We start from the raw sequence: 27,454 nt of genomic DNA, 5'->3' as shown, positions 1-27,454 counted from the left end.
TCATCTCCTCCAACTCGGCAACCACATCCCTCAAAGCGCTTGTGGTCCCTGGGGTGAAAAGCAAGCTCAGTGAGGGCAGGCTGGTCGCTGGGGTCGACGTGACCTCAAGCGCTGCTGGAGGCCTGCTGCGGACCGGAGTGTTGATGGTGGCACTGGTCTCGCTGGCGCTGGAGGTCTGGCTGGAAACGATGGCTTGCTGCTCCGCCATCATTTCCATGATGGCCTGTGCCTGACTCTCCGCAATGGGCTGGGGGTGACGACCCACGGCAAAGATGGGCGCAACATGCTGCTGCTGTGCCTCTGCTCCCTCCTCCACAACTCTGCAGTCAGTGGCTGGCGGTGGACCAGTCACAGACCTGCCGGCAGTGGTGGCTGCAATGGCGCTGCCTCTCCTGGTGGTGCCTCTACCTCTACCAGTCATTGTACAATTATACAAATACAATAAGAAAAACAAAAATGTGTAGAAAGAGCGGGAAAGGGTGTAAACTTTAATAAAGAGTCGGGGTTGGTGGTGACTGTCAGGAACAGGTCCGCGGCACGCCTGCGTATACGGTTCCCGACTGCGGGTTTGACCAGATCAAGCGGGGAGCAGCCTTATTCGAGCTAAAACAAGGCTGGGACCCCTCAGAACACCTCTCACTGCCACCACTAGCTGTTCGCTAGACACTTCCACTCTGCTGTCGAGTCCTCAGCGCGCACTCCGCGTTTTCGTATTCGGGTCAGCTTTGCGCTTAGGCCGAATATGGGAACGCCAAGCACCCACACACACACACAGTTGCAATCTTACACTGTAGTGAAGCAAAAAAAACACTAACAGTCGTTCCGAACGATACTGTTAGCCACTCTGCTGTCGCTACTCGCACTGGCGTTTTTTGTACGTTGGATCAGCTGCGCGCTTTAGGCCAACGTATGACAAACACCCCACACACAATGCAATTACAATTTCATATGGTAGTGTTGCTCAAGAATACAATCAGGCATGGACTTATACACACTTCAATCTCTTCTAGGCTATGAGTGTTAGTTTAGTACGGCAGAAGTCAAGCTTATTAAATAATAATTTAATATTCCAGGGAAAAAGGTGGAACAATGCAGAACAGAATATATACAAAAGATTACAAAAACAAAGTAAAAAGTTACAAAGATAAAAGTACAAAAATACACACAAAGCGATTTTGCTTACCAAAATAAACGGGGAAATAAACGTACCAGTGTATCGATCTGGCGTTGTTGCGGGAGTACGCACTTCTGGTCAGGAACCAGGTCAGTTCTAGCCGTGTGAGCTACCTCCAAGAACTACAAGTTGTGGTTATCCTAGCTGCTGTTTTATACTGTGAGATACGCCTGGAGGCTGCAACTTCCTTGGGGAGGGGAGGAACTAGTTTTTAATTAAATCTCAGACATATTCCATTTCCAGGTAAAAGTCTATACATCAAAAGATTGTGAAGTGAGGCTTTCAACTCCAAGTGGAAACTTGATTAAGGCTTTTTCCTGTCTCCGTTTTTAAAGTCTGCAGAGATTTCCACCCCCTTCCCATAGATGTGATTTACAGGGTATAGTTTGCACCTCCACCAATAATTAAATTTCCTCACAATGAAATAGTGTTTAACACACATGTCAACTTTTGGTGCAGCGACTCTTCCTGACTTAGTCTAGAGTTCTTCACTTCCTCAACAGAAGTGTAAATGTTTCAAGTGTCAAGGACTTCAACACTTTACTTCTGCCATTGTCTGATTACCCAAGCACTATTCACTGAAGTCCTCTTTAGATGCAAATGTAGGTCTAGTGACCCACCCACACAATCACATGAACAGTCCATGAATCTAGCCTGCATATCTACACCTTTGACATACCACAGCAGATATAAAAATGGTAAAATGAAAATATATTACTGTATTATCCTTAACAGCATCAGCACCCCAACATATCACCACAGTGACTGGTTAGTGACAACAACAAAATAAAGTTTACATTACAGTAGTGTAGTCTACAGTAGTCAATAACTAACTTGTGTGACAGACAGTGACAAATAAAAGTCTGTCACACACGAACGCAATCAATAGGGTAAGGCAGATGACAGTCACAGATCACAACAGATGCTGGCCAGTGAAGTAACTATGACACAGTAGTGAAGCCTGCGGCACTAAATAAACTCAGACTAGCAGTACAAATTAAGTAAACTAGTACGTAGGTAACACAACTACTACTAACTATAATAACAAGCAGTAGTGTAGTCTACAATAATCGACAACTAACGCGTGTGACAGACAGTGACAATAAAAGTCTGTCACACACGGACACAATCAACAGGGTCTGGCAGATGACAGTCACAGATCACAACAGATGCTGGCCTGGCCTAGTGGCCTGTGAAGTAACTATTACACAGTAGTAGTGAAGCCTGCGGCACTAAATAAACTCACAGACTATAGCAGTACAAATTACGTAAAGTACTACGTAGGTAACAACTACTACTAACTATAATCCCTAGTAGTAGTGTAGTAGTCGATAACTAACTCATGTGGCAGACAGTGAGTGACAATAAAAGTCTGTCACACACGCACACAATCAATAGGGTCGGGCAGATGACAGTCACAGATCACAACAGATGCTGGCCTGTAAAGTAACTAACACAGTAATGAAGCTAAATAAACTCACAGACTAACAGTACAAATTAAGTAAACTAGTAATAGTACACAACTAACTATAATCCCTAACCTACCTAAGCTAGTAGACTAAGGCTACCTAAGCTAGCAGGCCCTACCCTGCACACAGACTTAAAGAGTAACTGTCAGGCTGCAGAAGCTAATTTAAACCTCTATTCTCCTGTGTTAAACAGTTTAGACAGAAGCCAAAAGACATTACTAAAGATAAAAATCTCTCTTACATTTAATGTGTGCTTATCACCAAAGCTAAGCTCCTAAGGAGGACGCAAGCCGCATTCCATACTGCAAAGCATTCTGGGGCCCTCCCCTCGGCTGCTAAGGAGAAGACGGGATCAAGTTTCAGCAGCTTCTAAACTCACAGCACAGATAAATCTCCGGGAAGATTACTCTGCAGGAGTCCGCTATTGTTCCTAGCCACATGGCTCATTAATATTCACTGCACACTGTGTTATTCTGTACGAGCTGTTCTGTGATCAGAAGCAGGCAGGACATGACGACACATTTGGCTTCACAAACATGGAACCTGCCATGGGCTGTCAGGAGCATCATTCTCTGCATATACTATATACAAATTCTGTGAAATCCAAACGTGGACAGTGAAATGCATATGTAATGTAAGTACAGCCAATCTTTAGCTACTGATATATGTGTTTATTTTCTCTGAGACCTTATACCTAACAGCTCCTCTTTAACACTAGCCTAGCACGGTATACAGTATACACTAGCTACTGACTGAAAACTAAAACAATCAAATGACTATCTATCAATAAATAAGTACAATAAATGTGTTGGAAATGTATGTAGGATGCAAAATGCTGTGTTAAACAGTGAAAAAGTACTTGGTCAGACGAACAGCAGCACTGGAGATGCTCTCAGTAAAGCAGAGTCACAACCAAGGACGTGCTCCCTAAGATAGCCGCTGCCTTATAAAGAGGAGGGGAGGGCCAGGCTCCCCACCTCTGATTGGTTGCTAGGGCCTCGGCTGGGGGCCTTCTGATTGGCCCAATGACGTCATCCCCTGGATACTGAAGCCGAATTCATGATCAAGGGTTAACACCTGTGATCACGGCTGAATTCGAGAGTGACTATTCGGGTACATTCGAATTCGGGATCGCTATCGATCTTCGAATTCGAGTTCTGGAATAATGAAAATCTACCCGTAATTGGGTAAATTCGAATTCCAGAGTACTGGCGAGCACCCCTGCTCATGGGAAAGGGGGTATTAGCTGCTGATTGGGATGAAGTTCAATTCTTGGTTATGGTTCCTCTTTAAGGGCTTGATTCTCAAAAGAGTGCTAACTGATAGCACGGCCGTTTCTGTGCAAATTTTCGTGTTTCGCGTGAAACGGTAACATTTCCGCGTGGAACCAATATCGTTTGCGCGCAAAAATTTGCGTTTGCGCGCAAAAAGCTAAAATGCACACGAAAACGCTCATGCTATCGGTTAGCACTCTTTTTTTAATCAAACCCTAAGTGTGCTAGGCCCATTGCCTTGCATTGCTGTTACGTTACTCTGTAATAAAACAGAGTAACACAACATAGGTTTTCATTGTAGGTGCAAAAGGTGTCTTAATATAAATTGCAAAAGTACAGACATGCTATTGCACAAAAGTTTCTTCATTTCTAATTAGTGCAAGTTTAAGATCACATGTACCCAATTAACAAGTGTGGTCTCTCATTTGGATTAACAAATTCTCTCCAGTTTAACCTCCCTAGCGGTAATCCCAAGCTACACTGGGGCTAGCCGCCGGGAGCTCTATGCAGTGTATTGTGCGCAGCGGGAGCTTTTACTCACCTCCTGGGGGATCCAGACGTCAGTAGCTATTCTCTTTCCTGTCCTCGGAGGCTCTGAATCACTCAGGTGAGATTGCTGTCATGGATCTCACCAAAGAGTTACAGCCCCACCCAGAGGACGGAGGTAAAATTGCAGCGCTGGAGCTCAGGGAGGTGAGTGAGAGAAGGGGCTGCTGCTGGCGTTCTGGCGGCATGATTTTTTCCTGATTTTAGGGTCTGAAACCTTTTAAAAAGACCCTAAAATCCGGAAATAATCATACCACCAGGGGGGTTCATAAGAAACAGTGGCATTGCTTGTGGCCAGTACTAGCTACCTTTATTGGTGCTTAAAAAGAAAAAAAAAATAATAATATTAAAAATGCACAATTTAGTGGCATTCCATGAGTTTAAACACATTCTCTTCAATTCCAAAATTACACTTTCACATTGCTTGTGGTTGCATTTGTCAGGTGTTTGTTGTTGCTGTTAAAATAAAGAAAAAATACATTCTTCTTTCTTTACAATAGCAATGATTTGAGATGACAAGTATATTCTGTTCTCCAGTTAAACGGGACAAAGGAATATTGTGAAATTGATTGTACCTCTTGTCTTTTTTTATTATATCTATAAAAACAAAAAATACACTATTTTTTTTAAAGATTTTAAATAGACAGTTTAATTCTTTTCTTCCGATACATGTGATACTGTGAGATTGCTTGCAGCTTTTTTGCTCTTTTCTGTTATCAATATTAAGCTGTTCCTTTACATTTGAATATGTACACACATTGATGTAAACACACTGTTAAAGTGGATCCGAGATAAACTTTTACTCATTGCATAATTGTGTTCCTTTCATATAGTTTATAGGGCATTCCTCAAGCCAAATACTTTTTTAGTTTTGTTTTAATACTCTAATTCCCTATAAACTAAACAAGCCTCGCCCACAGCTTCTCCAGAGTGCCTTGGCATTCTGAGCCTTAGTAGCAAAGGCTTATGGTAGCTCAGCCTGGACAGGAGGAGGAGGTTACGAGCCAGAGATTTTAAAGGCAGAGGGGAGGAGGGAGTGAAGTTTTCACAGGCTGAGGGCTGGAGATACAGATCAGCTTGCCTGTGTGTAATGTGACAAACAGAACATGGCTGCCCTCATTGTATCACAGGAATAAATAATCATAAGCTGTTGAAGTTGTTTGTAGCTAGATTTTTTGTGTAAACTATCTAAACTTTAGATAAGATTATTAAGATATATAGACAAGTTACTTGTTATATTAAGTTTTTCATCTCGGATCCACTTTAACATGAATTGACGGTTGCGGAAAATGAATTGCAACAGCATATTCCAACCACCGCAAATCTCAACCATTATCCTATATGTGGGTAGCACCCAGATTATATCTTAAAGCTGTAATATTTCAGCTATTACAAGCTTCAACCATTATCCTAGATGGAGGTAGGACCCAGAGGATATCTCAAAGCTGTAATTTGAAGTTGCCTTTGAAGTTGTATCAAATGATCTCTCCCCATGACTGTACATATTTCCCCCTTTTCTTTTAAATAGCATGTTTCCCAGGCTTGTGGTATGCTCCCCTTGCCATTTATAGCCATTTTCTGCTATACTAGTCCTCCAGGAGGCAAAACACAGCACCAGAATTTTACCCTTTGAATTTGATTGGTGTTTTGATTCTGGTTCTGCTACATTACATTCCTTTTTGGCTGTTCGTCCAAACTACCAGTAAATCAAACATAACCATGTTGAACAACACTAGAGCAGTTGTTTTCCCACAGCTTACTGTTTATAGTCCCAACAAAGGACGGCTTAGTCTTTTGAATGATGTTGGCTTCTATTGTCTATTAAATGAAAACTGTTCATTGTTTATATACCGTGTACATTCTTTAGTTGTCACACACTCAGCTTCATAAGGTGTTGCATACCTATTTGTCATGTTTGATGTTTAGCAATCTCATCTCTAGAGATGGGCCGAACGGTTTACCGGCGAACGGTTCCAGGCGAACTTCGGGTGGTTCGCCTTCGCCGGCGAAGTTCGATTCGCCCCATAATGCTCTATGAGGGTCAACTTTGACCCTCTGCATCACAGTCAGCAGGCGCATTATAGCCAATCCGGCTATACTAAGCCTTGGAGCCCCACCCCCCCTTATATAAGGCAGGCTCCGGCGGCCATTAGCCTCACTCGTGAGCCTGCTAGAGACAGAATAGGGACAGCTGCTGCAGACTTGTTCTCCTAGGGACAGATTAGTCAGGCTCTTGCCTTCTTAGCTTGCTTAGCTGAATCTTATTGCTATAATAGCGCCCCAGAAAAGCTCTTTTCAGAGCTCATCCTGCTCGTGTGATCAATTTTTTTTTCTGTGTTTGAAACTGACACTTGTGTTGTTTAGACAGCATTGCTAATTCATACTGTGTGTCCCACTGCCAGCAGCAGCAGCAGCACATTCAGTGACTACTACCTGTGTGTGTGAGACACTTGTGTTTCTTAGACAGCATTGCTAATTCATAATGTGTGTGTCCCACTGCCAGCAGCCCACCAGCATTCAGCAGCACATTCAGTGACACCTGGGTGTGTGACAGGGAGCTGCACATTGTACTACCTACCCAGTACTGCATTTACCTACTACTAGTACCTGTTGTGTTTAGTTAACCCACCTCATCACTGCATACACCTACGTTTGTGTTGAGTGAACCCACCTCGCTGCACATAACTACCTTTTGTGTTGAGTGAACTTGCGTCACTGCATATAACTACCTTTTAAGTTGAGTGAACTCACCTCACTGCATATCTACCTTTTCTGTAGAGTGAAGTCACCTCACTGCATATAACTACCTTTGTGTTGAGTGAACTCAGCTGACTGCATCTAACTACCTGTTGTGTTCAGTGAACTCACCTCACTACATATAGCTACCTTTTGCATTCAGTGAACTCCCCTCACTGCATATCTACCTTTTCTGTTGAGTGAACTCACCTCACTGCATATAACTACGTTTGTGTTGAGTGAACTCAGCTGACTGCATCTAACTACCTGTTGTGTTCAGTGAACTCACCTCACTGCATATATAACTACCTTTGGGTTGAGTGAACTCACCTCAATGCACATAGCTACCTGTTGTATTCAGTGAACTCACCTCACTGCATATATAACTACCTTTGGGTTGAGTGAACTCACCTCAATGCATATCTACCTTTTCTGTTCAGTGAACTCACCTCACTGCATATCTACCTTTTCTGTTAAGTGAACTCACCTCACTGCATATAACTACATTTGTGTTGAGTGAACTCAGCTGACTGCATCTAACTACCTGTTGTGTTCAGTGAACTCACCTCACTGCATATATAACTACCTTTGGGTTGAGTGAACTCACCTCACTGCACATAGCTTCATTCCCCGCCCATTACCCGTGGTGACAATGTCAGACTTGCCTGTCTCCATATGATTCTCGTGAAAGGAATGTGGTGTCATCTTTGCCCACCATAACTGGTTCTCGTTAAAGGATTTAAAGTACATTCATTTCAAATACAGCAAGCCCTCGATAGTCCTCCTGTATTGTTATTTTTGGTCACTACCTCGGGGCGGGCGTGCATGCCTGACTGCTGCCCTCCTTGGATGTGTAGTGGTAGCCGTTGCTCAGGCTCCACACCGGATTCCATCCCTCATTCCCCGGCCATTACCCGGGGTCACAATGCCAGACTTGCCCGCCTCCGTAGGATTCTCATTGTATGTAATTTAAAAACAAAACGTAAGCTTTTTAACAATGCCATGGAAAGTTGAGAAGGCAGTCACACATTACCTGACATCACTGAGTGAGGAAGAGCAATCTCGCCATGTTGCGCAGTAGTCCAGCATGGCCGTCACTACACAAACAGCTGGTAACTTGCGGTGCGTTACACAGTTAGTTTGGTGCCTCAGTGTGAAGCAGTACTCTAATTACACTACCTGATTGATGTATACACATGCAAGATGTTTTAAAGCACGTTAGGCCTGCAATTTAGCATTCAATTTGATTTCTTCCCTTAAAACGCTGTTTTGCGTCACATCCAGATTTTTCCCCGGGACTTTTGCCGTGTATCCCACTCCGCCATGCCCTCCTCCAGGTGTTCTTTTCCATCACTTTTGGGGCCAGCATCATTTTTTCTATTTTTCAAAGTTCGCCTCCCCATTAAAGTCTATTGCGGAAGTTCGCGAATCCGGTTCGCGAACTTAAAATCGGAGGTTCGGCCCATCACTGCTCATCTCCAACAGTCCGGTTGAGAAGCTTGTATACATGATCCACCTTTATTACCAAAATGTGGATACTTTAGACATTATAGTTGGACTCTTATTTTACCTTAACTACTTACGGTAACCTCTAAGGGTTTTTCTCCTTAAACACCAGGGAAATTTTCACATTTCAGCGCTGCATCCATTCATTCGGCTATAACTTTATCACTACTTATCACACTGAAATGATCTATATGTTGGTTTTTCTGCCACAAATTAGGCTTTCTTTGGGTGGTACTTTTTGCTAAGTATTATTTTATTTTATATGCCTTTTAAAGTGAATAAGAAGAATTTTTTTTTAAAATCATTATTTCTCCGTTTTCAGCTACTACAGTTTTAAAAACATGCTACTGTAATTAAGCCCCACACTTTTATTTGCCCATTTGTCCCGGTTATTACACTGTTTAAATGATGCCCCTAGTACAATGTTTGGCAACAATATTCTATTTGGAAATAAATGTGTATTTTTTCAATTATGTGATTTTGGGTATTCTAACAATAATGTAAGCCCTTATTTGCAAAAAATAACAGTAATACACCCTCATAGCATACATATTTTAAAAGGTAAATCCCCTAACGTAACAATGTATGTATTGTGTTTTAAATTCCATCACTTTTTTTTACAATTGTGTTATATGGAGGCAGGTAGGGAGCATAATGAATCAGTGGGCTTGTTATAAGGATAGGAAATGTATAGTTTTTATTGTAATATTTTTTTCCTGCCCAGCTCCTGTCCTGCCAAAGCTGGGTGCAGCCATAGCACTAGTGCTATGCTGTGTAGGGCGCGTAAGAGTAATTTGGGGATCAGGCAGGCAGATCATCGCCAGACCCTGAATTACATCTCCCTAAAACTTGGATGGGGAATGGTATTTAACGCCGCTGGGAAGTTTAGCGGCAACAGGGTGAGCTGTAATTTGGCTTGCCCTGCGTCCAACTGACCGGCACCCATATAACATGTACTTCAGAAATCTGGCCCAGTTTGCACAAAATTAAAACTATAACCCAATAATAAAACCATCACAAACTGAACAGGAAAGGGAGGGGTTATAAAAGTTCCACATGCGACCTTTGAGTCATAAGTAGGTGGTTTTCAAATTAGCCTTATTTGTGCAATTAAGGGAAATAATCATAAGTTATAAATCTGGTGTAGGACTTCTTTGATTCTCAGAAAAAGTGCAGTGTTTACCAAACGTGATGAGATAAGAGCATTTATTGTTGGTGAACCTTGTAATATAATTGACCCTTTGTACTAAGAGGATGAAACATTCTCCACTCTCAGTAATTATAAACAGAAGATATGAAAATCCTCAAGAACGTGATTCACGCTGTGCTCAGCTGTATTGTACAGTTCCTCATTCCATGCCAATTTTCAAGGGTGGGTTATAATACAGCACTGTACGTGGCAGACACAAGTGGGGAACCTTCAGTGGCTGAGACACATTCATATGCCTGGGATCTCCTCCGTCCTGTCCTTCAAGCACTTTTACTTCCATCTCTTCATATTCCACGGTTTTCCACCCCACTGTGTTCTAAGCATGTACTCATGTAGCTAGCCTTGCTTGCATCTTACCATAGCATTTCCAGTGCATATAAAGTTAGTTTTCTAAATGGATGGGCGCTTCCACTGCACCTTTTTGAAATCCATTCAACAAGGTGTTGGAAACATCCTTTTGAGATTTTGGGCCATATTGACATGATAGCATCAAGCAGTTGCTGCAGATTTGTCAACTGCACATCCATGATGCAAATCTCCAATTCCACTACATCCCAAGGGTGCTCTATTAGATTGAGATCTGGTGACTGTGATAGCCAATGAAGTACAGTGAACTAATAGCCATGTTCAAGATACTAGTGTGATAGAATGTGAGTTTTATGACATGGTGCATTATCCTGCCATCAGAAGATGAGTACACTGTGGTCATAAAGGGATGGACTTGGTAAGCAACAATACAATAGAGCTGTGACATTACAGCTCTATACCCACTGATGTACACCTAAATAGGAATCAACCACCTACGAAAGGATACATCCAGTGATCATCAACCTCTTGCCAGTCACCAGCCTGATAGTACAAGGGAGATGAGGTAACGTTACACCTAGAGGAAAAAACACAGAGACAACAGGAGCCCAATAGTGCAATATGTCACTGAAAATTTGGAGTAAAATATTAAAGATGTACTCACAAAGTTAGGTTGCTGAATGGGGCAACCAGCCACTTCAGATCAGTGGAGAAAATTGGAGCCCATCTCCACTCAGGTAACCAGGAAGGGATGGTTGCTCACTGTCTTGAAAAGTTACCGGTTTATATGTGGCCAGGCCCCTATAGACATATAGCCTCCCCAAGGGGAGGGTTTTTGACACAACAAGAGTGAAGAGGCAGCCAGAAAGGATAGAATTTCATTAAAAACAAATCAAATGAAAACAAAGTAGAGGTGGCTTACCTCTCACATGACAAAACACTAAACTGTAGTGAAAAAAACGATTATTTAGCACAAGCAATGCGAAACTTCCTCAGGCCTAGTAAAGAATCGATTGCTGTATAGCCAAAAGCACGGAGGTGCTCCATGCTTTTGGCTATACAGGGATCAACAATTTAGTTGGCCTAAGGAAGTGGGCTTGCACTCACGAAACACATTGCCTGTGTTAAATAAATATTTTTTTCACTGCACTTTAGTGTTTTGTCATGTGAGGGTTAAGCCACTTCTACTTTGCTATCCTTTTATTTGTTTTTAACAAAATGTTATCCTTTCTGGGCGCCGCTTCACCCATGTTGTACCAACCTGATAGTGTTTCTGAACATTTCCATTCAGTTGCATTGAACAGGACGTGACCCCAGCTGATGGCAGGGCAGCTGAGCCACACAGTAACCACGTGGAGAATTCAGTTCTAGCATCTGTGTGAGCTAGACTGCATATAACATAGAAAGAGGCTCATATCTACGTCCAGCATTGTATCCACCTATAAGCCATTACAGCCAAATGTAACTGTCTGAATAAAGAATGCACACTCTCTCCAGCTCTGCTTCATAAATAGCTGTCTTTAGTATAATATGTTAAATCATTGTCACTTCACACCTTTTTATGTTTTTTTTTTCCTTTTCTCATGGCTTGATGATTACAAATATAGGTTGACGTCTGTTGCAGAATTCACTCGCTCCAGAATATTTATTGCAAGCTTCCATGCTTTCATTAGATAGTCTTCTACCATCTGTGCTGTACACTTATTCAATTCTTCCCCTTCTCGCAGCACCATCCATGTGTGATTTACAATAGCTCAGGCAGGTTACAGATTCAAACAGATGAGCATTTGCTGCATAGCAACCTGCACTGGGACTCTGCGATTCATATGAAATATACTTTTTTTGTAAAGTACTGTAGTTTAGATATGCATGTGAATGTGATTAAATCATTTTATCGGTATGAGATAATCTTTTGCAAACATTCTTTCTCCGTGATTTTGTTTTCCAATATTTTATAGGGGTCACAGCACGTTGCAATGAGCAAGCAATACACCACTGAACAAAACATTGCATCAATTATTAAACGATAATTATTCATACAGCAATATATTCCTTGCTAATCCCGATTTGTAAATGATTACTCATGGCTATGTTTGCTTCTTGCACTCCCGCATTCATGCGTCAGGTCCAACATTTTCTTAGTCAACATGTTTCTCAATGCCGTTTAGTTAGCTTAAAGCCTACCGGAAGCTAAAAAAAAATTATGATATAATAAACGACATGTGTAGTATGGATAACGAATTGAACATTAGCAGCAAAGAATATAGTTATTTTCAGTTACTATATTTTTTGGACCATAAGACTCACTTTTTCTCCCGCAGAAGTGGAGGAAAAGAGTCACTGCGTCTTATAGTCCAAATGCAGAGAGTTCCTGACTTGTGACTGCCTGCCAATACGAACTTCCAACCCTTCGCAATGTCCTGGACTCCCTCTACTGTGCCCATGCAGAGAGGGACACAAAGGGGCATAGAGGGGGACATAGGAAGACACAAGGGGGACAGAAGAGGACAGAGGGAGACACATGAGGTACAAAGGGGGCATAATCCACAAGATGTCCCTTCACCATGGATGCACCTGTTTGGTATATATTTTTTCCCTTGGGTTTTGTCCTCTAAACCTAGGTGCATCTTATGGTCAGGAGCGTCTTATAGTCCGAAAAATATGGTATATAGATTTTTTTATAACATTGCATCATTCTGTCATATTTGCAGTTTAGAAACCACACTCTGTCTTTCAGGCTATGAAACAAAGCAGAAATAATAACCCTTTGAACTATCGTGCAGTAATACCTTATCTCAAGCTGTCTCTCACTGTTTCTTGACTGTTTAAGTGCTTTAGAAAACCAGACTGTATTCGACCCAGTTGGTCGAAGAGCTCAAATAAGCTCTTTTGCATAGATAACAACTGAAGTTTTTATCTCTTCCTATAGGAAAACAACATGAGACTTTTTTTCTATGCTACTTATGTTTTTTCTTACTTACTATTTATTATCCGTATTATGCATACAATTTATTATTTCATGAGTTTATTTTCACTTCAGGTTTTCTTAAAAAAAAATCCTCACTGAACAAAGCAGAGATAGGCAGAATAGAAAAGAGCAAAAAGAAGAGGGAGGAACCAAGACCGGGAGTTGCAATGTAGCCCAAATGATATGCAGCCAGGTAATATGTACTCAAGTTTGCAACTGCAACCTGGGTCAGACCATAGAGATGGGTCAGCCCAATAGCTATAACTAGGGATGGGACGAATCCACAATTTCTTCGAATCCGAATCTAAAAAGGTTCTCGAATATCTCGAACCTTTCGAATCCCGAATCTAACGAATCCTGCGGTCCGTGGAATAGTTGCCCACAGTATAGGTAGGCAGGCTAGGTGCTCACACTATAGGTAGCTAGGTAAAGGTGCCTTCAGTATAGCTAGCTAGGCATAGGTGCCTTCAGTATAGCTAGCTAGGCATAGGTGCCTTCAGTATAGCTAGCTAGGCATAGGTGCCTTCAGTATAGCTAGCTAGGCATAGGTGCCTTCAGTATAGCTAGCTAGGCATAGGTGCCTTCAGTATAGCTAGCTAGGCATAGGTGCCTTCAGTATAGCTAGCTAGGCATAGGTGCCTTCAGTATAGCTAGCTAGGCATAGGTGCCTTCAGTATAGCTAGTTAGGTATAGGTGCCTTCAGTATAGCTAGTTAGGTATAGGTGCCTTCAGTATAGCTAGCAAAGCATAGGGGCCTTTAGTATAGCTAGCAAGGTATAGGGGCCTTCTGTAAAGTTAGTTAGGTATAGGGGCCCTCAGTATAGCTAGTTAGGTATAGGGGCCCTCAGTATAGCTAGTTAGGTATAGGGGAATTCAGTACAGCTAGGTATAGGGGCATTCAGTATAGCTAGGTATAGGGGCATTCAGTATAGCTAGGTATAGGGGCATTCAGTATAGCTAGATATAAGGGCATTCAGTATAGCTAGTTAGGTATAGGGGCATTCAGTATAGCTAGTTAGGTATAGGGGCATTCAGTATAGCTAGTTAGGTAAAAGGGCATTCAGTATAGCTAAGTATAAGGGGATTCAATATAGCTAGTTTGGTATAGGGGCCCTCAGTATAGCTAGTTAGGTATAGGGGCATTCAGTGTAGCTAGTTAGGTATAGGGGCCCTCAGTATAGCTAGTTAGGTATAGGGGCATTTAGTGTAGCTAGTTAGGTATAGGGACCCTCAGTATAGCTAGTTAGGTATAGGGGCATTCAGTGTAGCTAGTTAGGTATAGGGACCCTCAGTATAGCTAGTTAGGTATAGGGGCATTCAGTGTAGCTAGTTAGGTATAGGGACCCTCAGTATAGCTGGTTAGGTATAGGGACCCTCAGTATAGCTAGTTAGTTATAGGGGCATTCAGTGTAGTTAGTTAGGTATAGGCGCATTCAGTGTAGCTAGTTAGGTATAGGGACCCTCAGTATAGCTAGCCAGGGTACCCCTCCCTCTGTGCGCCTCCTCTGCTCACCCCCTACATAGAAAAAAATAGCATCGGCTCACCTAACAAGGGGATCCAGCGCCGAATCCCACTGCATCCCCGCGCAATCACCGATCCCCCGCTCGTCCTCTTCCGACCCCCCCGCGCCTCCTCCGCTCGCCCCTTGCATAGATGTGAGCATTGGCTCACCTAACACCTGCCCTGGATTCCCTACCTGCCGCCAGCGCAGAGCCGCAGACCTCTTGCTTCCTCCTCTGTTCCCCCTAGTGATCGGCATTTGCATACGCGTCATCACTGAAGCGCCGGGCGGTTACTAGAGGGAACAGAGGAGGAAACAAGAGGTCTGCGGGTCTGCGGCTCTGCGCTGGTGGCAGGTAGAGAATCCAGGACAGGTTTTAGGTGAGCCGATGCTCACATCTATGCATGGGGCGAGCGAAGGAGGCGCGGGGGGGTTCGGAAGAGGACGAGCGGGGGATCGGCGGTTGCGCGTGGGGATGCAGCGGGATTCGGCGGATTCGTTAAGGGGGAAATGGCGTCGGGATTCGAATCCACGAATATTTCTCAATATTCGAGGGATTCGTGGATTCGCCGGATTCGCCGTCCCACCCCTAGCTATAACATTAGTGGAACTTGGTACATACTTCAGCTCTAACCTGGATGATCGCAGAATGAAGGAATGTCGTTTTTAAAAATGTCTCTTTATTTCAATCTGGAAAACCTCTTTAAAGCGGACCTGAACTCTTGCACAGGAGAGAACACAGAGAAATCCACCCTGTGTCCACCCGGCATGTGTTTATAGAGAACAGCCTGTCTAATTCTCCCTTCTCAGCAAGTAATGAGCTAGTGTAATTTGAGCACCCAGCTGTCTGGCGAGTCTGCTAATATGTAAACACAGGAGTTTAACCCTTTCTGTGCTTCCAGCAAACCAGAAAGTAACTACACTGCAGCATCTCTGAAGAAGCCCAATAAGCTGTAACAAGGAAATGTTGTTGTTTTTTTGGGGGAAAAAGATAAACAGAAACCGAGATTCCCAGTGGTGTAGTATGTACTGCACAGACATAGAAGGTGTAGTAACTAAAATATACTCACAAAGATTGGGCACCATACAGGCAACCGCTAGAAATACAGATGGGGATCATAATCCCATCCCCACTCGGGCTAAAAGTCGCTTTCTGTTGTAAAAAGTAGGCAGGGATGCACCCCTCCAGCAAGGGTGGATGATGTAGGAAATAGAGATCGATGGTACAGAGGAGCCAATAAGGATAAAAACATCTAAAAACCATTTAAAAATGGAGATAGTTTTGAACTTTCCTCCAACATTCAAAACACTAGATGTGTCATTTCAAACAGCATCTCTTTATTAGCGAAAAAAAGCCACAATAACAATTCCACATGTGACATGTTTCGCGAGCATACCCGCTTCCTCAGGCAATGTTGTGGAGCATCTGTTTGTCCAGTGTAATAAACCTGCCACCTCCCTGTTTTTTTAAAGGTTACCATGCAGTTGTTTATCTTTTACAGCAGAGAGGAAGTTCTGAGTTCAGGTCCGCTTTAAGCCTCCCCTTACATCAGTTCTAACCAGCTTGTCACAGCCACTATGTCTACTGTGGTTATAGCTATACGCTTTACACTTCCCCTGACTTGATCAGAAAGCACTTGACCAATTGGTCATGGGGAGAGAATTGCTCCCATGAGAATGATATTTCTGTCACCATATTACTGTTATTCGTTCTGTGATAAGACAGGTACTCATAAGACATAAACATGGTTGGTTGACCAGTTTACGCATGATCACCGTACTGAACAGTGTATCTTCCATCTCACAACTAAGCGCATCTTGAGAGACAGAATGATTACTGATAAGAGCAGAGGACATTTTTGTCTTGAATCTTCCTGAAATAAAGGAATCGCAGCCAACAGGCCCGACATGCCCAGAAACTTTTTCATAAAGATTCCTCTACGTGCCGAGATAATTAGGTTTCAGCCTCTCTTTCTACACTCATAGGTTTTAGAGCTCACAAATCATCATTACTTCTGACACTCTTGGATTATTACAGTTTGGTACTTCCTGTTATCATCAACCTGTCAAATAATAAGCTTCACCTGCGGAGCATTAACCCGTGCCACGGGAGAGCTGCAGGGAAGGCAATGCATTTCAGAGTCTAGCTGGAGGGATTGGAAGGAGGCCGCAGAGGAGTTAACACAGCCCAGCAATATACATCCATTAGGGGAAATGTGCCTCCGTTCGGTTCAATTTGCAATGATTTCAGATCTGACTTCCTCCGGGTGAGATTTTCCCAGCTAATGCTGGCTGGCACGTGCTGTAGGCTCTGCATGTGGTGTTTATTTATACAAGGGCAGTAGGAAATCTGTGATTGCAGTCAATGGGCAGTGTGAGTCAGAGGCACTCTGCTGGCATGTTACGTACACCTGGATAGAGAAAGCTCTGGGGTATCAGTGAGTGGGATGATTTACCCAAGCAGTACTGAATGCAGAAGTTATTTAGAATGTGCATTTTAATTACTGTATACCAAAGGGGCAGTTTTCATGTGGTCACAGTTTCCTGGCCTATGGCAGTACTAAGCAGTTAACTATACGTATAGCAACAGTCAGATGGCAATAGTGAACAGTTTCCAAAATGATTTCCATGTCTGCTCCCCTCACACCTGCACATGATAAATATTGCATGTCTGCCATGACCGCGTACGTTAAAAAAGGGCGTCGGGAAAGAAGGGCGCGGGGTGTAAACGATAAAATATTGTACTGTATTTCGTTTACAAATAATGTCTAAATTTATAAATCATTAAATTAAATAATGAAATTGACAAGTGTGAAAACATTAATCTTCCCTGTTTCAAAAGTGAAACTTATAATTACGTTTCTTAAAAAAACGATAATATATGTTTAATCGTTATAATTGTACATTATTGTGAATAACCTTCATTTATCGTTTCTTCTTATAATAAAATCTGAAAATAATATTTATAATTATGATATAAATATAACTATGTTCGTAATAAGTGTTGTAAAACATTAGTAAGTATTACTAAAATTTTACTAAAACTATACCTAACCCTACTCTCACACAGAACCCTCCCTGTACCTATCCCTAACCCCTAGACCCCCCTGGTGGTACCTAAACCTAAGACCCCCCTGGTGGTGCCTAACCCTAAGACCCCCTGGTGGTGCCTAACCCTAAGACCCCCCTGGTGGTGCCTAACCCTAACCACCCCCCTGGTGGTGCCTAACCCTAACCACCCCCCTTAGTGATCGCTTTATTATGTGGATAATAATGTTTTCAAAATAGTGACTGTAAAAAATATATTGCAATTTACGTTATGCACTGATCGCTTTATTTTGTGAATAATAATGTTTTACAAACAGTAAGGGATAAAATTTTAAATAATGTTTTAGTTAAATAGGATAAATATGTTTAGTATTTTTATAAACGTTATTCGTCACGGGGCATTTTCTAAACATAAATCATCACAAGCACAGTTATAAAACATTAAAAATCTCCGGGCGCCGTTTATAAAACTTTATTAACCTCCGGCGCCCTTTTTTCCTGTTCGGCGCCCATTCAACGATATTTACTATGGGAGTGAATGGCGGCGCCCTTTTTGTCCACTAGCTGCCTGTGCCCTTTTTTCCTGTTACCGCCATGACCACCCCAAAACATTTTTTTGTAGCAGGATAACAGAGGCGCCGGGTAGAGTAAAATTAATAAAAATCGTTAAAAAGGGGGGAAGTTGGTGGACTCACCTCCCTTCTGGAAGAAATGGCCGGACAACGGGCAAGTTACTTGCAGTTTAAAGTAACATTTATTAATAACTCCAAAAGTGCATTTCACAGGTAACAGTCCGGCTTCTTCAGGCAAACGATTTTTGGAGGGTACTATTTGCCTGAAGAAGCGGGACTGTTACCCGTGAAACGCATTGCATTTTTGGAGTTATTAATAAATATTACTTTAAACTGCAAGTAACTTGCCCATTGCCCGGTCATTTCTTCCAGAAGGGAGGCGAGTTCCCCCACTTCCCCCCTTTTTAACGATTTTAATTAATTTTACTCTACCTGGCGCCTCTGTTATCCTGCTACAAAATAATTTAATCCACCCTTGGTGGAGGGGTGTATCCCCACTTTTTCCTATCTACAGAGAGCGACTTCTTAGACCTGAGCGGGGTCAGGTTATAATTCTCCCCGCCTGCTCGCCCAGTGGTTGCCTTGGTGGCGACCTACCTTTGTGAGTATAATCACCTTCTTCATCACCAGATACCTTTACATTAACATACTACACCATATCGGGCTCTCAGTTTCCCTCTCTTTACATTACCCCAAAACAGTGGTTATTTGACCGGGGACCAGTTTTTAAAAAACAGCATATACAGCTGTTAGGGAAGTGCCTTTCTTGTAGTAACATACAGGAGGACACTGTAGGGTGCGGCTAGGTAAAACAAAAAAATAGCTTTATTTATTCTTTTACAACTGTATACTGTACACCAGGGGCGTTGCTAGGGGCCTGGGAGATCCGGGGCACTCCTGGGCATAAAGCATATGTTGGGCAGCGGCGAGCGCAACATGGGCATGGCCTTGTGCCTTAAAGTGGGCATGGTCATGGTGGGTGGGGCCAAATGTACATGAACTTAGCAGCAGTGTAACTAAGGCTATGCTCACAGTGGTGCGTTGTGGCATAACATCCGCTTTGTAATGCGGCTTGCCTAACTGCAATGCACCACATATAGTGATCACAAATGAGGGGCATGTGGCATGGCTACCATGGGATGGGTTTGGATGGACATGTCATGTCAGAGATGAACGTGTAGAATTGTGGGATAGATAACAGGTCATCATGGATGAAATGGCAGAGATGGATGCAGCAGTGTGAGATTGATAGATGGATGACATGTCAGAGATGGAATGCAGCATTGTTGTGGAATAAAGTCATCTATCCCATTTCCACAATGCTCCATCCTTCTCTGACATGTCATCCATCTCACAATGCTGCATCCACCACCTATGACATGTCATCCATGATCCTATGATCTCTCCTATAATGCTGCACATTCATCTGTCATATTAACCCCATAATGATCTCTAATTCTTTATAATACACATTGCTGCTTCACATTCATCATCTCTGACAAGATGATGGCCCATTGGCCCATGATATAACAGCCTGCGCCCCTCTCATTGACAACCTGGCTGCCAGTACCAGTCTCTACCACCCTACACTACTCCCTGCAGAGCACACTGGTTGCCCCGAGCCCCCGGCACCACCAAACTCTGTGTGTAACTGTGTGTCAGTGAGTGGCAATGTTACACAGCTACTGAGCTACTTACTGGAGCTCCCGGGGACAGCAGCACATGGTGAGCAGTCATGGTGGCTGTCTTGTTGCTCTCTGGCTGGATATCCTTTGCCACCCCCACCAAAGGAAAAGAAACGGCATTGCTCGCCAGCGTGGTACTTGGCAGCGGTGGTCACGCAAGCAGCACGCTAGTGCTACTTCCATGCTGCCCACCCCCACACACAGTGATCAGGGTTAGTGTTCAGAGAGGAAGACTGCGCTGCCAAGTACCGCCACTGCCGCTGTTCCCACCAGCCGTGTTCGCTTCCAAGCACTGTGGCAGGTGACATCCGGGGCACCACAGCAATAGATTCTGGGTAGTGCCTAGGATAAATGACCCGAGCGACGCGCCTGCTGTACACAAGACGGGGTAAAGCTACAACTATAGAATAGCGCCTGTATATAATTTGGCATTGGAAGTGTAAGGGCTGGTTCATACATGCTTAAAAAACGTACCCGTTCAAGACGTTTCTTAAGCTCCGCTTAGCACAGAAAGTGAATCCTAATGTTAAAAATAGGACCCGCCTCCACTTAAAAAAAAGCCGCATTCAGGGCCGGATTTACCATAAGGCACTGTAGGCACGAGCCTACAGGCGGCTTATGATGGAAAGGCGGCTCACTCCCCACCCCAATTGTCTCCCTCCCACCTTCCCTATGCAGAGTCCCAAGCAGAGTGTCAATGAGAGGCTACTCACCCGGGTCTTGGCATTTCACTGATGAGATCTCCCTTCAATCGGGGGCAACTGTAGCTACTTAATACTGAGGGTACCTCTGGCTACCTAATACTAAAGTGCACCTGTAGCTACCTATAACAGGCAACGGAAGTAAGGGAGACAGTTAGGCCAGTCAGCACACTTGGGCTGGGCTCCGGCAGGGGTTTGTAGGCTCATGAGGGTGAAGTCTAGGGTGCCAGGACATATGGTCCTATAGCCTCCTGTGATGTAAATCCGGGCCTGGCCGCATTGTACTAAGCAGAATGCAGACTCCGAACTTTGCACATTTTCCCAGACCGGACAGGAAAATGCATGTAATGAAATCCTCCATTCACACTAGGCTAGTCGCCACGTCCACTTCACCCGTTTCAATCAATACCGTGATGTAATATTCAACTGTTCCGCCGCCAATCGCCGCCGATCGGTCCCTGTACACAGCCCAGTGGCCGGCAGAAGCACGGGGATCTCTAATGGGCTGTAAAAGAACAATGGGAAACCTCAGCAACAGGGAGAATTCTCATTGGTTCACGGTGGTCTGTTGTCTCCTATGGGGAACTCCATGTTCCTACCGGCCTCCAGGCTGCGTACCAAAGGACCAAGCAGCAGACGCAGGGCGGACGATGAAATTGCTGCAAGTGGATGCAAAATGGACGGAATGCTTACCATGCCCGTTTTGAATTCACTCTAGTGTGAACCAGCCCTTTGTGCAAAGCAGGTAGTGTGCCGAAACCAGGCAACCCATAGCAGCAATGTTATGCTGTGCCGAGTGCATAAGAGCAATTAGGGGCTCCGGCGATCTCTTGACCCTGAATTACACCTTCCTCCGAGTTGCGACGACTCAGAGGGAGAATAGTATTTAACGTCACAGAGGAGTTTATGCAGCTCTCCCGGTGCCCAACTCACCCAAGGCATACTAATACATACGCCCTTAGCGTCCTTAAAGCATACCTGAACTGACTGTACATAATAAGCTATGTATACTGTAACACTGGGTTGCTTTAACTACAACAAACCCTGCGGTGCAGTCGTCATGCATGAAAGAATGGGTGGGCACCTCCCAAACAAATGTATTATAGCTCTTCAGTATAAGAAACAGCTGTTTATTTCATTTATTCCTCTGATGATGGCGCAAGGCCGAAACCGGTCAATTACCAGCAAGATTTCCCATGGATCAGCTTGCATGTACCAGCCTTAACTATGAAATTATTGAATGGACTTTACTAATAAGCACTAATCTTCTGAGATAAAATACAGCACAAGCTGTTAGCAGTATAGTACATGCTGATGATTACTTAAGGACAGAAGGTGCAGTCTAGGAATAAACACTGACCTTAGTTTACCCTTCCATGTTATGTTGGACTTTGGATCATTTCATCTATTAACTCTACACATGTGTAACATGAGCACGTTTCCACCTTCAAAGCAATGATAAGCTGCCTGGGTGTTTCTGTTCCTGGAGAGAGCTAAAAAACTAAACAAAGAGGCAAGTGATCTTGTTACCAATGAATATACAGAGCCAACGGACCACTGTGATTGCTAATATTAGCTGTGCTCCTAAACCCAGCAAGCACTGTTTTTGAGATACTTATCCATAGGAAATATCTGTGAAACAGGGAAACAAAAATAAAAGAAATATATCAAACAATTGTATATTAATATTTCTTATACCAAAGTGCTTGCACAAAACTGTACATTTACTGGAGGCCATGGGTTGTCATCATCATCATCATCATGACTTCTTTGGTACTCTAAAGGTGACCATATGCTATTAATCTATATACAATTAACCTCCTGAGCGTTACGCCACTCAGGAGGTTTTGTTACTTTGTGCCCCAGGATTAATTAATTTGCTGTAATGGCTGCAAGACCTTTAGCTAGCACTAGGCTAGCTAGTACAAGTGTCCGGCACCCCCCGATCCCCCGATTCAGCCAGTTTATAAATTACCCAGCCTGGCTCCAGCAATCAGCGCAGCCTCCCCGGACAGCTCCGGTCTTCACTATGGGGATGATCGGACATGACATTGCCGACGTCATGCGCAAACCCGATCCTCCCCATAGAGAGACTGGAGCTGTGTGGGGAGACTGTGCGATCGCTGGATCCAAGCTGGGTAATGTATGCAGGGGGGGGATTGCAGGGTGCCAGCCACTTGTACTAGCTAGCCTAGTGCTAGCTAAAGGTTTTGCAGCCGTTGCAGCAAATTAATTCATCCTGGGGCACTCCTGAGGACAGAGAGCAGTATGCCAGACACAGTGTCTGGCATACTCCTAAGGAGGTTAAAATCGTCCCTGGCTGCTGATAACCTCCACCGAGCATCTAGCGTAAATCAAGCATGTGCTATTATGCAACCCCATATACAGTAATCTGTGTTCTGACACTTTTCTCTAATGACCAGCATTAAAGGGAGCCTGAAGGGAGAGGGATATGGAGGCTGCCATCTTCATTCTCTTATAAAGGAATTTGCAGGGCATGCTGGGTTTTCTTTTTTTCTTGTTTACTTTCCCCTACGACTTAACTAATACAGCCTGATTGGCTGAAGCCTCTTTCCCTCCTGGTTTCCCCTCCCACACCTCTGTTCGTCCAATATTTCTCAATGCACTTTCTACTGCAGAGCTGGGTGGGAGTGTCTGAAGACTGGGAGGGGGGAGGGCAATGATACACAGAGTAAGGGAGGAAATGATGTCAGGATTGGCTTCAAGATGGACAGAGTCAAAATGGAAAATCCTAAGAAGGATTTTCCCTTTTTTTACTATAGAAAAATCACTAAAATTAAAATGTGGGCAGTGAAATACATATGTCATGTAAGTAGAGCAAGTTTATCTACTTCTATATGTGTTACATGATAGTATGGCTGACAGCTCCACTTTGCATGAGCAATGTCTCGTGATTAGCCAATAGGCCAAATTTGCAAAGCCAGATTTGTCAGGTTCACTTGGTTGATGCACACATGTTCTCTCTCTGTGGTAAATTAGCATTGCATTTCTTCTTTCTGAGGGCAGGTAGTGAGTGGCTTGTTTTAGGAGGTGAGAGCCCTGGAGCAGGCTATTTGCGCCTGTCCGCCCCTTATGTGTCGCGCCCAGGTTATGCGCATATAGCAGAACGCAATGGACGTTGAGATAAGTGCCTGTTTTTAATCTTGGGAGGTGTGTGCGGGCGGCTCTTCCCGGCGCTGGCCACGCTGGGGAGATCGCCTGCACCCCCCAGCCTCCACCTCCAGGGTGCCGCTGTGTGGGTTCCAGGCGGTGAGAGTGCCTGGGACCCCCGCGGCCCCCCGGTTGTATGGGGGCAATGGGAAGCCTCCTCGTGGCGCCCCTGGATAGTGCTGTATAGCATGAACTAATTCCCGCAGGGCGATTGTTTTGCGGTTTTTGGTTTTTGACCCTGCATATTTAGGCATGCGAAAGCAAATGCTTATTTGCATGAGCAATGTCTCGTGATTAGCCAATAGGCCAAATTTGCAAAGCCAGATTTGTCAGGTTCACTTGGTTGATGCACACATGTTCTTTCTCTGTTGGAATTAGCATTGCATTTCTTCTTTCTGAGGGCAGGTAGTGAGTGGCTTGTTTTAGGAGGTGAGAGCCCTGGAGCAGGCTATTTGCGCCTGTCCGCCCCTTATGTGTCGCGCCCAGGTTATGCATATATAGCAGAACGCAATGGACGTTGAAGTAAGTGCCTGTTTTTAATCTTAGGAGGTGTGCGCGGGCGGCTCTTCCCGGCGTTGGCCACGCTGGGGAGATCGCCTGCACCCCCCAGCCTCCACCTCTGGGGTGCCGCTGTGTGGGTTCCAGGCGGTGAGAGTGCCTGGGACCCCCACAGCCCCCCGGTTGTATGGGGGCAATGGGAAGCCTCCTCGTGGCGCCCCTGGATAGTGCTGTATAGCATGAACTAATTCCCGCAGGGCGATTGTTTTGCGGTTTTTGACCCTGCATATTTAGGCATGCGAAAGCAAATGTTTATTTGCATGAGCAATGTCTCGTGATTAGCCAATAGGCCAAATTTGCAAAGCCAGATTTGTCAGGTTCACTTGGTTGATGCACACATGTTCTTTCTCTGTTGGAATTAGTTCTGCCATTTTCTTCCAGGACCCACGTGGCACTGCTCCTTCTTTATGTTGGTTCTCCAGCTATACTATTGAGGGAGGCCTGGCAAAGCACCTCCCAGTGGAGCTCCCCATTGGTTCAGCCTTTTAACCAATGGGAATTCTCTCTAAGGTGGATTTTCCTTGGTCAGTTGGTCAAACAATGAAAATTTCATCAGAGAGGACTCATTAGTTTAAAGCCTGGACCAATGAGGACCCCCCACAGGAGGCTCAAAGATGATTTTCTGGTGCTCCATGAACAGTATAGTGAGCCAGCATGAAGAAGGAGCAGTGCCGTATGCCCCTGGAGAAAACGGCACAGCAGGATGGAAGTCACAGCGGGCAGCGATGGCTGGTCCCAGCAAGTTGGGTTGAGAAAGGGTTTTTTATTTTCTTTTTACAATAAATAGATAGGGAATCATAAATGACTGCCAATACCTATTTAAAACTCGGACATCTGGGGGTCTCCTTAGTAAAGGAGGCTCCCAGATGCCCAAAGAAGGCCGCATGACATAGTTGATGCAGACTTTCCACCTGCTCTGATCAGATGAAAAGTTGTCAGCTATGTTTGATGGGAAGCATCGTTTCTCGGCTGGTGATACCAACAATTGCATGGGGGAAAAGAGCCCAAGCGAGTTCTTTACCGCTTGGCCAGGTGATAATTAGAATTGAATTAGGTGACCATCCTGTTTTTTTTTTTTTTTAGGTCATTCATAATTTTAGGAATTGCCAATGCTTAACACTGGTGACTTCAGGAATTATACAGTGTTAGGTCAGTTTAGCGCTCAACAGAAAATATCCACAAATAGTGCAAAGTTCTATTTATGACCTAGATACTTCAATTCACCACTCCATTAAATAATACAGGAACAGTTCCATATATATCCCTTGCTGGCAGCTCGTTCAGATAGATAATTCCTCCAATCCAATCAGGTGTATAAAACATATACGCTCACCAAAATTCGTGGCTGACCCAATCCGATTAGCATATGCGTTTTTGGCTTCGACAATATTCCTCACTCCTCAGTATAGGATCTTCGTAACTCATGCATACATGGAAAAAAAAACAAATGCCCAAAATAGTGTAATACCGTTTTGAAATAGGCAGCACTTCTTTCCTCCACAGCACCAGTGTGAACCAGCATACACCCACTCTGCACCCAGTGTGTTGTCATGCAGATAAGTCAAGCCTCTCAGTGGACTTAATGGCTGACCCAGCACAGACCAGCAACTCTTGCTTTGTATATGATTCCAAACAGCTTTTCCTCAGATTGTGCAAGCTCTAAAAAACTTAAAAAGACTCGGGCCGCAGACACACAAGAGAACGGAACTATCACGTACGGAACCGCCAGCGACATGATGAACCAAACCCTCATACGGAAATCTATCTCCTCCTATCTGCTGTTTCCCGGCGCTGCAGCCGCCGCGGCCCCCAAGGATGCGCAGGCCGCACTCAGCTTCTCTCTGGACAAGGACGAGTGACAGAGGTCGCAGGGCTACAACAACGACGGCTCGCTGCCAAACTCCCAGGGCGAGCTGGACAAGGATGACGAGGACATGGATGTGGATTCCGGCTCCCGGGGTTCCACCTCCCCCCGTCCACCCCTACCGGCTCCCAACCGGATTCCCTGTACATGGAGACCTGGGAGCTGCTGCACAGCCTGTTCCGGGAGCACGCCGGCTACATCAAGGGGAGCAGCGGGGCCAACCCCAAGGCGCTAGCTACACTCAGGAGGGTCAGTGGAGAGATCAACGACAAGCACAAGATAGCCTTCCAAGGAATGCTACAGAGGTTGTCTATAGAAACTCCAGAAGACATTCAGAAACTCTCAGAAGTTCCTCATATGGTCTTCAATGATGGGATTACAAACTGGGGCCGCATTGTCACCGTGATAAGTTTTGTGGATTTTGTGGCAAAACATATGAAAAGCATTAAACTGGAGAGTAGTTTGCAGTAGGTAGTGTCCCATATACACTGGGCAGTGTATATATAGAAGACTCCTGTATATACAGGGGAGCGTCCTGTAGTGGTGTTGTACAGTGTGTAGGCTGAAGATGAAAATGGTGGTGGTGCCGCTCTCTGGAAGCCACTGGATAGTGGTGCAAGTATCTGTATAGACAAGGGGTGGGGGGAATGGGAGGAGAGAGAGGAGAGCGCACTCAGAAGGGTAGCAGTTGTCCCTGGCAAGCCTGCCGGGGAATGATCTCACCTTTAGGACTGACTGACTAGCCCATATGGGTCTGTCAGCAGTCTAGCGTTGTCCCTCTCTATGCCGGGGACGCAGGCAGCAGTGGTGCTTTCAAACCGGATCGGTCACATCAGCTGATCTCCATAGATGGCCGCTCACTGGGTCTTGCTGGATGAAAAGCCTGGAGGCTATGTGTGCAAGTTTGTTAGCTGCACTCTGAACTCCCACTATGTGTGGGGATAGAGTGTGCTGCTGAAGGTTCCTGGAAGGTGCAGTGCGTGCAGAAAGAATACACGGCAAAGTCCGTGTTTGGTTGAAAAAATAAGAAAATGTTTATTACGCAACGCGTTTCTGGAGAGAAGCTTTCTCCTTTCTTCAGGCGAAAAACATTTGTACAAGTGTTCAGTACATTTAAATACAATAAGACAGACTGTGATTGGTTAACAAAGGTAACAAGCTGGC

General features: G+C 44.3%; 1 pseudogene; it reads left to right on the top strand.

Annotated features, from left to right (window-relative positions):
• Positions 1-4,538: 4,538 nt before the first annotated feature.
• LOC137522151 (induced myeloid leukemia cell differentiation protein Mcl-1 homolog) lies at positions 4,539-26,761 on the top strand (annotated as a pseudogene).
• Positions 26,762-27,454: the final 693 nt, after the last annotated feature.

The sequence above is a fragment of the Hyperolius riggenbachi genome, chromosome 6, assembly GCF_040937935.1.
Source record: "Hyperolius riggenbachi isolate aHypRig1 chromosome 6, aHypRig1.pri, whole genome shotgun sequence".
NCBI classification, from domain to species: Eukaryota; Metazoa; Chordata; class Amphibia; order Anura; family Hyperoliidae; genus Hyperolius; species Hyperolius riggenbachi.
This window is presented reverse-complemented; position numbering and strand designations above follow the sequence as displayed.